Raw genomic sequence first — 12,732 nt, 5'->3', positions numbered from 1 at the left:
CTTCATTAACTATGCTAAAGCCTTTGATGTGTGGATCACAACAAACTGGAAAATTCTTAAAGAGATGGAAATACCAGACCACCTTATCTGCCTCCTGAGAAACTTGTATGCAGGTCAAGAAGCAAGAGTTAGAAAAGTCATGGAACAACAGACTGGTTCCAAATTGGGAAAGGAGTACATCAAGGTTGTATATTGTTACCCTGATTATTTAACTTATATGCAGAGTACATCATGAGAAATGCCAGGCTGGATGAAGCACAGCTGGAATCATGTTTGCTGGGAGAAACATCAGTATCCTCAAATGTACATGTGACACCACCCTCATGGCAGAAAGCAAAGAGGAACTAAAGAGCCTCTTGTTGAAGGTGAAAGAAGAGAGTGAAAAAGCTGGCTTAAAACTCAACATTCAGAAAACTAAAATAATGACATCTGGTCCCATCACCCAGGGATGGAACCCAGGTCTCACGCATTGCAGGCGGATTCTTTACCAGCTGAGCCACAAGGGAAGCCCTGGTCCCATCACTTCATGGCAAAAAGATGAGAAACAATGGAAACAGTGAGAGACTTTACTTTCTTGGGCTCCAAAATCATTGGAGATGGTGACTGCAGCCATGAAATTAAAAGACACTTGCTCCTTGGGAGAAAAGCTGCGACAAACCTAGACAGCATATTAAACTTCAGAGACGTTACTTTACCGACAAAGATCCATCTAGTCAAAGCTACAGTTTTTCCAGTAGTCATGTATGGATGTGAGAGTTGGACCATAAAGAAGGCTGAGTGCCAAAGAATTGGTGCTTTTGAACTGTGGTGTTGGAGAAGACTCTTGGGAGTCCCTTGGACTGCAAGGAGATCAAACCAGTCAATCCTAAGCTTAAGCTCCAATACTTTGGCCACCTGATGTGAAGAGCTGACTTATTTGAAAAGACCCTGATGCTGAGAAAGATTGAAGGCAGGAGGATAGGGGGACAACAGAGGATAAGATGGTTAGATGCCATCACTGTCTCAATGGACATGAGTCTGAGCAAGCTCTGGGAGATGGTGAAGGACAGGGAAGCCTGGCATACTGCAGTACATGGAGTCACAAAGAATCGGATATGACTGAGCAACTGAACAAACAACAACAATATAATTTCAAACTTCTTTAAAAAATATTTAGTTTCTTTGAAACTCTCTGTCCCCTTCCTGACAGAAGCAATTTCTCCTTCAGTCAGTTCAGTTCAGTCACTCAGGCTAAGCCTTATTTTTGTTAATTTCTGTAGTCCTAGCAATTATAATAATGTTTTCCTTGACATATGGTAGGTGTTCCATAAATGGTTTTTGAATGGTTGAATAAAACATAACTGCCTACCAACTATTCAGGATGTTAAAGCATATTTCTTTCTATTGAATGGGAATGATGGAGCTTGGGGCAGGTGGTTCCCAAATATGCCAAGGTGGCACATTGATTATTTTGATTTTAAGTTACTTGAGATAGAGCTGGTATAAGAACAGTCTCAACCTCCTTTGTCCCCCTGAAAGCAGGAAACAAAGCTCCCTAAGGAAGGTATCTTCCCTATTCCGTGAGGATGAAGGGAACTGAGAGAGAAAATCTGAGGCCGAGAAAGCTGTATAAGGGCTCCCCAAGTGGCTCAGTGGTAAAGAACCTGCCTGCCAATGCAGGGGCGGCAGGTGACTCAAGTTTGGTCCATGGGTTGGGAAGATCCTCTGGAGGAGGAAATGGAAACCCGTTCCAGTATTCTTACCTGGAAAGTTCCATGGACAGAGGAGCTTGGTGGGCTATATAGTCCATAAGGTCACGAAGAGTCAGACGCACTGAGCAACTGAGCACACATGCAGGCTGTATAAACAAACTTTGTTATTCCTTCATTAGTTTGCTACCCTAAGCAAAACCCCCTTTATTTTGTCAAATTTTCACAAATGATTAATTCTTTTTCTGAAAAGGCATTTAAACAGACTGCTTTGGTCTCTTCTCAGGTATGTGTGAAATTAAATTTGTTTCTCTCTTGTTAATCTTTCTTATGTTAATTTGATTATTAGACCAGTCAAAGGAACATAGAAGGATAAAGGAAGCATTTTCTTCCCCACAGGAAGCTATTTGATACCAGCAACTATGGTATAGCTCTTTCATAGTGGCTGGATTTCTTATTTTTTCCAGCTTTTCACTTAGCCCAGGTTTATAGCTTTATATAAACATTCTCTGAAATTATGGCTTCTTTTTGCTGTTTTACATGCTATGTGCTCAGTCACTAAGTCATGTCCGTTGCTTTGCGACCCCATGGACTGTAGCCTGCCAGGCTCGTCTGTCCATGGGGATTCTCCAGGCAAGAATACTGGAGTGGGTTGCCATGCCCTCCTTCAGGGAATCTTCCCAACCCAGGGATCGAACCCAGGTCTCCCACATTGCAGACAGATTCTTTACCATCTCAGCCACAATTTCTGACCTGTCAAGGTAAAATCCTGAAAACTACTTTTTTAAATTCAACATTGTATTTTTGTAAATACATAGTGGCTTTTTCCCCTTTTCAGTTTGCTATTAAAATATTCTTACAAGGCTGAGTTGGTGGACACATGGACATACCTGGAGAAGGATTCCTCCCGAGAGAGCATGGAAGTTCCATGCTCTATTCTCACATACTTTGCCCTATGCACCTCTTCCATCTGGATGTTCATTTGTATCCTTTAGCATATCCTTTAATAATAAACTAGTAAAAATAAATTGCATTTGTTATTGTTATTGCTGGAGAAAATAAGAAATCCAGCCACTATAAAAGAGTTATACCATAGTTGCTGGTACATATACAAATTATATATTATATGTATATTATGTATATTTTTTTTTCCTTAGGGAAAATAGAATCTAAACATTTCACCTTGTTACTGATTTGATTGATGTCACGTGAGACTCAAATGTAGTTAAATAGACAAGGGCTTTTGTCTGGGTCAACACTTCAGAAGTTTTAAGGAGAAAAACAGTGAAACCAGAATGAGATTATGAAACTAAAAGTTAAATCAATGATTTAGATAAGCTAGAGTGCAGAAAGTATGCAATAGCAACACGGTAACTTTGGAGCCCATCTGATTTGCCTCAGGATTTAGCGTCTTGATACAGTACTTGTGGTTTTGTTTTGACCTTTTTTTTTTTTTTTTGTAAAAGGGTTAGAGATCAGGAAAATGAAAATGAAGAACAACAAAAAATACTCCTGTTGTTACTACTAGTTTGTTCAGTAAAAAAGGTGCTCACAGACAGACTTATGTAATAGGCAGTCATTCTATAAAGAATCTTATAAATGTGTAGAACATTTTGTAATTTGAATGATCTCTAAGATGAGACACTGTAAAACTAACCAAATTTGTATGATATAAAGAGGAAGTGGCAAAACCGCAGATTTAGTTTTGACTTTGGAGTAAGGTCTTTAGCTGATTCTTGTTAAAATTTGGATGGAACTTTTGAGTTTAATAGCTAGTTCAAAAAACAAGTTATCTATCATATCTTCAGCATAAAAGTTAAGCATAGACCTCAGATGCATTCTTCCAGTAGATTTTGTGTTTCAGGAGTTCTACATTCCTTCCTTCCTTGAAAGGGTAGGCACTTTATCTGTGTTGATTTCTGTGGTATCCTTAGTACCTGGAACAGTGCTTGGCACATAGTAGGCACCACATAAATATTTGTTACCCTGCCAACTCTTGGAATACCAGCTAAACACTTTTATGAAGTTTCCATATTTAGAGAACTTAGGACATTAACACCTGTTCTTTCTTGTACTGATTCTTTCAGATATCAACAAAAGTAACTGAAGAAGAAGTATCAGAACTCAAGTCTCTGAGTGGCAGTCGAGGAACCAGATTGTTTTGTGACTATCAATGGCTGAAAAAGCCAAATCATGAAGAACTGTCATTCCCTGATGGCTCAGCAGTAAAGAATCCGCCTGCAATGCAGGGGACACAGGAAATGTGGGTTTGATCCCTGGGTTGGGAAGATCCCCTGGAGGAGGAAATGGCAACCCACTCTAGTATTCTTGCCTGGAAAATCCCATAGACAGAGGAGCCTAGTGGGTTATAGTCTGTGGGTCGCAAAGGGTCAGACATGACTGAGCGACTGAGCACTGGACAGACTAAATGTGATAATGTCCCAAGAATCAATTCTACAAATATTTAAATGTCCCTAGAATTCCAAAGCAGCAGCAGCAGCAGCAGAATTCCAAAAGTTATTTAGACTTTCCTTTTACCTTAACTTCTATGCAAGCTTTCCCTAAGCCATTCCAAAAAGTGGAAACAGGACACAGAACTTAAGACTTGTGAAGTATAAAAGCACTACCCAGACTGAGTCAGAAAGATGCCTGGGCACTAGGTTTGGAGTAAGTTGTTCTTGAAGAATAAAACTGATAAAAGTGAGTTTCTCAGTGCAGTGTTAATTGGCAGCTAGTCTTCTATAGCCTATAGCTAAAAGGACTATTAACTATGTCCTCAAGCCTGGCTTATGATTCGTTCTAATAGCCTAACTCAAGCCCTCTCCCGTGGGTGTACATTTTGGAGACAAGATGTTTATATAATGCTAACATGTGATAAAATTCCTAGAAAAGCCTTAGAAATTTCATTTCGTATGTTGCCTCAGTAATTGGTTAAGGATCTTCTTTTTACATGATAGTCTTTGTCAAATGAAAAACTCCTAATAAAAAAGCTTAAGCCCAATATTTGCCATAGTGAATGTAATTGTTTTAGAGGCAAAAGGAGATTGTCCCTGAGGGCAATTGAAACCGTATTTAGAAATCTTCAAACTCAGGCAGTGATCTCAGAGAAATTCAGAAGCATCTCCCTGAATCTTTCTTCTCAACCACTTTAACCTCACTCATCCAACCATGTTGTGTCAAAAACTAGAGTATGAAGGAAATGATCACTTTTCTTGTTTGTCCAAAATTCTTCTGCTAACTTTGGAAGGTGGTAAGCAGGAAAAGTGGTAAACTCCCTCTGTTATAGGGAGTTAGTCTATGTGAATGTACAGGTTTCCTGAAAGTAATTACGGAGTGATCTGAAAAAGAGTAGCTTGTCTCTTCCACTCCTGGAAAGGGAAATAAGAGAGCTTAGTATCAGTCCCTCTGAGGGAAGGTGACCAATGGGAAGCTGTTGCTAAGGAGCCAGCTGGTGCACAGATATTGCTCTAGGTGATGTTCTATAACAGGATAGAGAGTGGAAGGTTAGTGTTCAGACACTTCCTCCATTTTGACAAGACCTGTTCCATTGTTTCCTCTTTTAGGCCTTATTCTTTTTTTTTTTTTTTTTAATTTTTTTATTAGTTGGAGGCTAATTACTTCACAACATTTCAGTGGGTTTTGTCATACATTGATATGAATCAGCCATGGATTTACACGTCTTCCCCATCCCAATCCCCGCTCCCACCTCCCTCTCCACCCGATTCCTCTCGAAACATCCCACCCTCGCCTTATTCTTGATGTGCTTTCAAGCACTCTATCATTCTTTCGCTTTCTCAGCATGTTCTCATCTTCTCATTTCACTGTTGTTACAGGCATACTTTGAAGATATTGTGGGTTTGGTTCCAGGCTGCCACAATAAAATGAATATTGCAATAAAGTGAGTCACATGAACTTTGGGGTTTCCTATTGCCTATAAAAGTGATATTTACAGTATAGTCTGCTAAATGTGCAATGTGTACAAATGTACATTATGTCTGTAAAACAATTTACATATCTTAATTAAAAAATACTTCATTGCTAAAAAGTGCTAACCATCATCTGGCAATGCAGGGTTTCCGCAGACGTTCAATTTGTAAAAAGCACAGTTTTCTGTGGAGCACAATAAAACCAAGTGCAGTAAAACTAGGTATTTCTGTACATGCTAGCAATTTGGTCCTACCAAGCTACCTGCTTGCTCCACACATTATTTGTTTAGCATGATTTTAATGTGTAGGTTACTGATCATGACCTAGGAGAGTCACGTGAGCAAAAGATGGAGTAACATGGGGCAGGGATCAACCATAAGGACTGAGGTACAGAGGGGTAAAAAGTACAACGTTTAATCATAGTCAGAAGTCCAAAGGTCTGTCACATTGCTCAATCAGCTTCACACCAGAGTCATCTGGGGAATAAAATTTTTTAAATTGAAGCATAATTTACATACAATATTATGTTAATTTCAGGTGTATAATAATGATTTGACATTTCTATGCATTGCAAAATGATCACTTGGGGAATGTAATTTTTAAAAATATAGATGCCAGGCCCCTGTCAGACTTACTAAATCAACATCACTGGGATTGTGTCCATACCTTTCCCCCCAGATTCTGCACATGATTCTAATGCAAATTTTGACACATTTAGGGAATAGAGTCTAAATTATAAATCTGTTTCAAAGGCAGGCAGGAATATTTGTTTTAGATGAAGGCAGAAAAAATTTCCAGAGTCTCAGTCCTCTAAGGGGAGAAATGTGTTCTTATTGTGGGAAAAAGGGTACACTGAGTCTGGGAACTTCCTTTGGAAATCCATCTCAATAGGGTTTTTCCTATCAGGATGTATTTCTCACATGAAACCCATTTCTTTTTGGTTTGTGGACAAAAACAAAACAAAAGAAAACTGACCCCTGTTTTCATTTCTCATATATTTACACTATTTCCTAACTATAAGGCCATCATCAGATTCCAGTCAAAAAGTTCATGTTATGGGTAAAACTGGATGAAGTAATTTTCTGATATATTCAGTAACTCAGCCAATACATTTACTGTATTGTAGCAAAACCTCAGTGCCTTCATTTCATCATCTCTTAAAGCTTCAGTTTTTTAGAAACAGTCATAATTTCCTCTTATATTTCTTCAGGGATGTTATTTTCTAAAATACAGCTTTTTACTAATCTTATAGTTTGTGCATTTGGTGTCTTATTTAAGGAATCCTCACCTGTATCAAGGTCATAACAATATCCACCTACATTTTCTTTTAAAAGTTAAATGTCTTTGAAAATTGTTCTTCTTTACACCATTTTCCAAATTCTTATATGTTATTATAGCCCCACTCTAGACTCCAAGTGTAGAAAGTTCCTGCCCAGCACAGAGAATGTTTCTGTAGTTCTTGCTACAGAATCAAGATCCAAAAATCCTCAATGCAGAATAAAATAAACTAGGAATGTAAAGAGATAAAAATCTGTCAAATGTGGTAAAAGAAGATAGCAGAATAGTATGAGATAATGGGAATATTAATAATGGAAATATTATCTCAAAGTCAATGTGTATTTGCCCTAGAGATACCTAAGAGATGAGACCTTAAGCCTTAAGAAGGCTGAGCAAATGAAGGGCGTGTGGACTAATGACTGGTAATCATGCTGTGGTTATGTTTATTGCATGTTTGTCAGACGTCTAGCCGAGGTATACTTATCATGTGTTTGCCAATATGTCTAGCAGGGCCTTTAAGATGTCCTTGAGTAAAAGTCATTGTACAGCTCCATGTCAGCTCTAATAAAAAAAAAAACCAACTACCTCAAAGAAAGTAATCTTGTGATAAAATTCCTGGAAGACATCTCATGTCTGAACCCCTATTACATATCCGACTACTTGCTCAGGTTCTTGGCTCAGCTTTGGAGCTGGCGGCTGGATCTGGGGCTCCATCTCTGGCCCTGCTTTGTTGTTGCTTCTGCTGTTGTGCTCAGTCATGTCCGACTCTTTTCAACCCCACGGACTGTAGCCCGCCAGGCTCCTCTGTCCATGGAATTCTCCAGGCAAGAATACTGGAGTGGGTTGCCATTTCCTCCTCCAGGGAATCTTCCTGACTCAGGGATTGAACCCACATCTCCTGCACTGCAGGTGGATTTTTTGTCACTGAGCTTCCAGGGAAGTCTGCACTGCTTTATGAATGTCTATCATCTAGTGTCCCCCCCACCTCCAGGATTGTGTCAGACAGTTGTGTCTACTGTGATTGACTTGGCTCACTTGTATCCTCTGCCCTAGCTAATCAGAATCATTCAGCCTCCATATAGGATACTTAATACCATCTCAAGCCAATGAGAAGAAACTTCTGGCCCAAATTTCCGAACTGTTACCAGGTGGGAACCATGACTTGCATTAAGAAAACCAAACCTTTAGGATACTCTCCACATACTCAAACGATCTAATTGACAATTGTCCCAACAAAATAGGCATCTCTACTGATAAAAATAGTCCCTTTTCAAAGCTGTGACTTGTGTAGGCCACCCTGCGCAGAATAGCACCACTCTTCTTGGGAAGCACCCTCTTGTCAAGTGAATCTGTTAGCTGGGTGGCCTCAGAGGGTGATTCTGCTTCTCGCCAGGAGCAGCTTTCCCTACTGTCCACTGTAAGAAGTGTTACTGCTGTCCTCGTGACCTTGCCTAGAGAAATGGCCAGACAGACCAAAATGGCCAGATATTTTCTCCGCTCCGCCCCCCCCAGTCACAACCTTTTTCTTTTCTGATTATAATAACAGACAGTATGTGTGCACACTTTAAAAAAAATGCAGTTAATACCAAAATGTATATACTAGAAAACAAAAAGTATTCAGTAATGCCAACAGAAATAATCTTAGTTAATATATGCAGAAACATGTATACATATGTATATATGCACTCAAAAGCAGATATATATTTATTAAAATGCAGAATTTTATAACTTCCTTTTTTAACTTGAAATATTGAGAATAAATAATTTTTTCATTTCAACTCAATCCTTTTTATTTTTAACTGCACTATAGTTTTCTATATATGTTTGTCATCATTCACTTAATTCTCTAATGGGAATTAACTTTCATGAATATTTTCTTCATTTTTGAAGTAGTTACCATTAAATTGTTAACATATGAATTTAAGTAAGCTTAACAAACAACCAAAAAACCACCAAAAACCCAAAGTCTGAAATTAATCTCTGGACCCTTCCTGGACAAGAATAGAAATTTTAAACACTTTACTATTGAACACAGTTCACCTGTCACTCTACCATCTTCCTTGCTAATATTGCTTAGAATTGTAATTTTGCCTCTTTGAAAAACAGATTAATTCAATTCTTTGAAGTTTAGAAAATATATTACCCATACGTTACTACTTGCTATGCTCTCTAGTCTTCCTGAATCTAACTCCCACCCACTCCCTCCCCCTGACCCTCTGGACTCTGGAAGTGGCAGGTACATGCAGAGACTCCAAAGTCAGACTGTCTGGATCAGACCCTTAGTTCTGCCACTTGAAAGCTGAAAGCTGTGTGGCTTTGGATAAGGGACTTAACTTTTCCATGCTTTGGTTTTCTTGTCCATAAAATCAGGGTAATTATAGTAACTAGCTTTTCAAATTGCTGTGAGAATTAAATTAATACCTTTGAACAGCACCTTTGCACTAGTAAGTGGCCAATAATTATTTGCTAATATTATAATTGTGGGCTTTCTAGGTGGCTCAGTGGTAAATAATCTGCCTGCCAATGTGAGAGATGCAGGTTCTATCCCTGGGTCAGGAAGATTCCCCTGGAGTAGGAAGTGACAACCCACTCCAGGATTCTTGCCTAGAAAATCCCATGAAGAGAGGAACCTGGTGGACTACAGTTCATGGGGTTGCAAAGAGTCAGACATGACTGAGCGACAAAGCATACAGTATTATAATTGTTAGTTTCCTATAGTAGGCTCTTTCCACTAAGGGTCTTTTAGTTCCATACCTACCTCTACCATTATATTTTATATTTTCATATGTTTTCATGTTTCATTCTTTCATTTCAGCTTGAACTCCCTTCAGCATATCTTATAGTACAGGTCTAATGGTGATTAACTCCTTCAGCTTCTATTTGTTTGGGAAGTCCATCTCTCCGTTCCTGAAAGACAACCTTGCTAGGTAAAGTATTCTTGGCAGATTTTTTTTAGGTTAGTTCTTGTACTCTTGAATATATTATCTTACTCTCCTCTGGCCTGCAAGTTTTCTGCTGAGAAATCTTGGTCATGGCTTTCTGCTGGTTCCCTTTATATGTGAGAATCTTTTTCCTCTTGCTGCTTTTAAAATACTCTCTTCATCTTTGGTTTTAGATAGTTATATTGTATTTTGGATAAAATCATTTGGGGTTGAAATTTTGGGATTTATTAGCTTCATTGGGCTTCCCAGGTGGCTCTAATGGTAAAGAACCCACCTGCCAATGCAGGCGATAAAAGAGACATGGATTTGATCCCTGGGTTGGCAGGATCCCCCGGAGAAGGGCATGGCAACCCACTCCAGTATGCTTGCCTGGAGAATCCCATGGACAGAGGAGCCTGGTGGTCTACAGTCCATAGCGTTGCAGAGTCAGACATAACTGAAGTGACTTAGCACACATGCCTTAGCTTCGCTGAACTTGGACATCCAAACATATCCTCAGATTTGGGAAGTTCTCAGTACTGTTTCTTTAAAAAAAGACTTTCTGCTCCTTTCTCCCTTTCTTTTCCTTCTGGACTCCAGTGATGTGTAGATTGTTTCTTTTGATGGTATCTCATGATTCACATAGACTGTCTTCATTCTTTTCATTCTTTTTTCTTTTTGCTTCTCTGACCAGATAATTTCAAATGACTTGTCCTTTAGTTATCTAGTTGTTTCTTTTGATTGACTGAGTCTATTTCAGCTCAGTTGAAACTATTGAATTCTTCAAGCACTGTATTCTTCAATGCCTACGTTTCTGTTTTTCTTTATGGCTTCTATTTCTTTGTTTAACTTCTCATTTTCTTCATGCATTATATTCCTAATTTCATTTAATTGTCTATCTTTTTAGTTCACTAAATTTCCAATATTTTTATTTTTTAAATTATGAAAGTATGATAACACATTTACAGGAAACTTGGAAAATATAGAACAAGTTTACATGTAGTTCCACTATATATTACAATTATTTTTTAAAGTAGCTATATTATGATTTTTAGTTGGAGTTTCAATATCAAACTCACAAAAATAACTAGAATGTATATACAGAGAAGTAAAAGAATATAGTAGGCCTGAAAAGCACTATGAACCAATTCAACATAATTAAGATCTAAATTTCTTTAAGAGGATTATTATGAATTCTTTGTCAGTTCATAGATCTCCATGTCTTTAAGGTCAGTTATTGGACTTTTAATAGCTTTCTTCGGTGGAGTCATGTTTCTTTGATTATTGATCCCTCAGGCCTTGTATTGGTGCCTATAAATTTGAGGAAGTAGTCATCTCTTCCAGTCTTTACAAACTGTCTTTGCCAGGCAGAAATCTTTCACCAGTCAGCCTATCCAGAGATTCTAGGTGGATTGTCTGGTGTGTCTATGGGCAGGCTTGCTACTGGATTCGTTGGGCAGGCAGGTCTGCTGCCTGCATCAGCACGTAGGAAGGCTTGGTCCTTGGATAAATAGGGGCCAGCTTGGTGCCTGGGTCCACAGTAGCTCACTGGGCAGGCCTGATGCTTGGGTCTGCACTGATGAACCTGCGCCTGGGTCATTATGGGCAGACCTGGATCTTGGGTCCACGGGAGCCACCCAGGTGTCAAGGACCAGTGGGGTAGGCCCATCATCTTAATCTGTGTGGGGCTATCTGGTACTAGGGTAGACTGGGAGCCTGACTGCACAGGAGCTGGCCTGAAGACTGGGGCCACAGCGCTACCCTGGCACTAGGACAAGCCTGGAGCCTGGGGATGCAGGAGTCATCCTGTCACCTGGGGCCTGAGGGCCCAGCCTGGAAGTTGTGTCTGTGGGTCCAGACTGGTGTGGTATGGACTGCAAGCATGAGCCCATCAGAACCAGCCTTGAGGGTAGGGCCTCAGGGGCTGGCCTAGTGATGGAGAAGGCTAGGAGCCTGGGTCTGTAGCAGCCTATCTGGAGTCTGCACCCACAGGGGCCACTGTGGCATGAGGTGGCATGGGATCCTGGGATTATGGGAGCTGGCCTGGTGCTGGGTTGGATCAAAAGCCTGGTCCTTGGTAGTTGGCCTGATGCTGGGCCCAGCCAGGAGCCAGGGTTTGTGGAAGCTCTTGGGAAGCCAGAGGCCACCGGAGTCACCCAGGGCCATAGGAGGTGGCTGGTGCTGGCATGTGCCAAGAGGCTGGATTAGCAGGATCCTGCCAGGAGCCTGGGCTGTGGAAGCCCTCTGGGGCTTCTGGAGCTGGCTGGCACCCAGGTGGTCTAGGGCCCTGGGTTTGCAGTTCCTCTGGGAACCTGGAACCATGAGAGTCCCCTGGTGCCACTGGGACCTGCAGACCCTGGAGTGAGCTGGGCCTATGTTCAAGGGAGCCTACAGAAACCACCTAAAGCCTGAAGGATTTGGCTGGGTTCTGGGGAGGGTGGCTCTGGGGTCCACAGTGAAATTGCCTGCTCACTACTTCTCTCTCTTTCTCCCTTGGGGAGGTTGTCTGTCTTGACCCAGGCAGTCTAGACTTGGAGAAGGGGTGACAGGAATAATGTGAATCTATCATTCCTACTCTCCTCAATGCATTTTTTTCTTATTCCTGTGTTTCGCTCAGACTCTGTAATTCATCACCCAGACTTTTGTGAAGGTATTTTTATATGTGGATAGTTGTTCAAATTGATATTTCCAGGAGGAAATCAGTGGTAGAAATTCCTATGCTGCCATTTTGCTGATGCCATTCCCCTCCTGGATCATGTTTTTTGATCCACCCTGAAAATCTCTGTCTTTTAGTTGATGCATTCAAGCTATTGACATTCAAAGTGATTATTGATATAGTTGGATTAATAGCTACCACTTTTGTTACTACAATTGACCCTGGACAATGCTGGTTTCAACTGCATGGGTCCACTTATACGT

General features: G+C 40.3%; 1 long non-coding RNA gene across 3 annotated transcripts in view; it reads left to right on the top strand.

Moving 5' to 3' along the window:
- Window positions 1–12,732, top strand: part of LOC133051236 (uncharacterized) — a 90,954-nt gene that overhangs the window by 7,859 nt on the left and 70,363 nt on the right. For 2 of the 3 annotated variants that reach the window (XR_009691803.1, XR_009691805.1), the window contains exons 2-3: window positions 3,776–3,951; window positions 5,522–5,586. This is a non-coding gene — a long non-coding RNA (uncharacterized LOC133051236). Of the gene's footprint in view, window positions 1–3,775; window positions 3,952–5,521; window positions 5,587–9,707; window positions 9,816–12,732 lie in introns of those variants that run through there. The other variant, XR_009691804.1, reaches the window with a different exon arrangement.

The sequence above is a fragment of the Dama dama genome, chromosome 33 (assembly GCF_033118175.1).
Source record: "Dama dama isolate Ldn47 chromosome 33, ASM3311817v1, whole genome shotgun sequence".
NCBI classification, from domain to species: Eukaryota; Metazoa; Chordata; class Mammalia; order Artiodactyla; family Cervidae; genus Dama; species Dama dama.
Note: the sequence above shows the minus strand (reverse complement) of the source record. Positions and strands in the feature narration are given on the sequence as shown.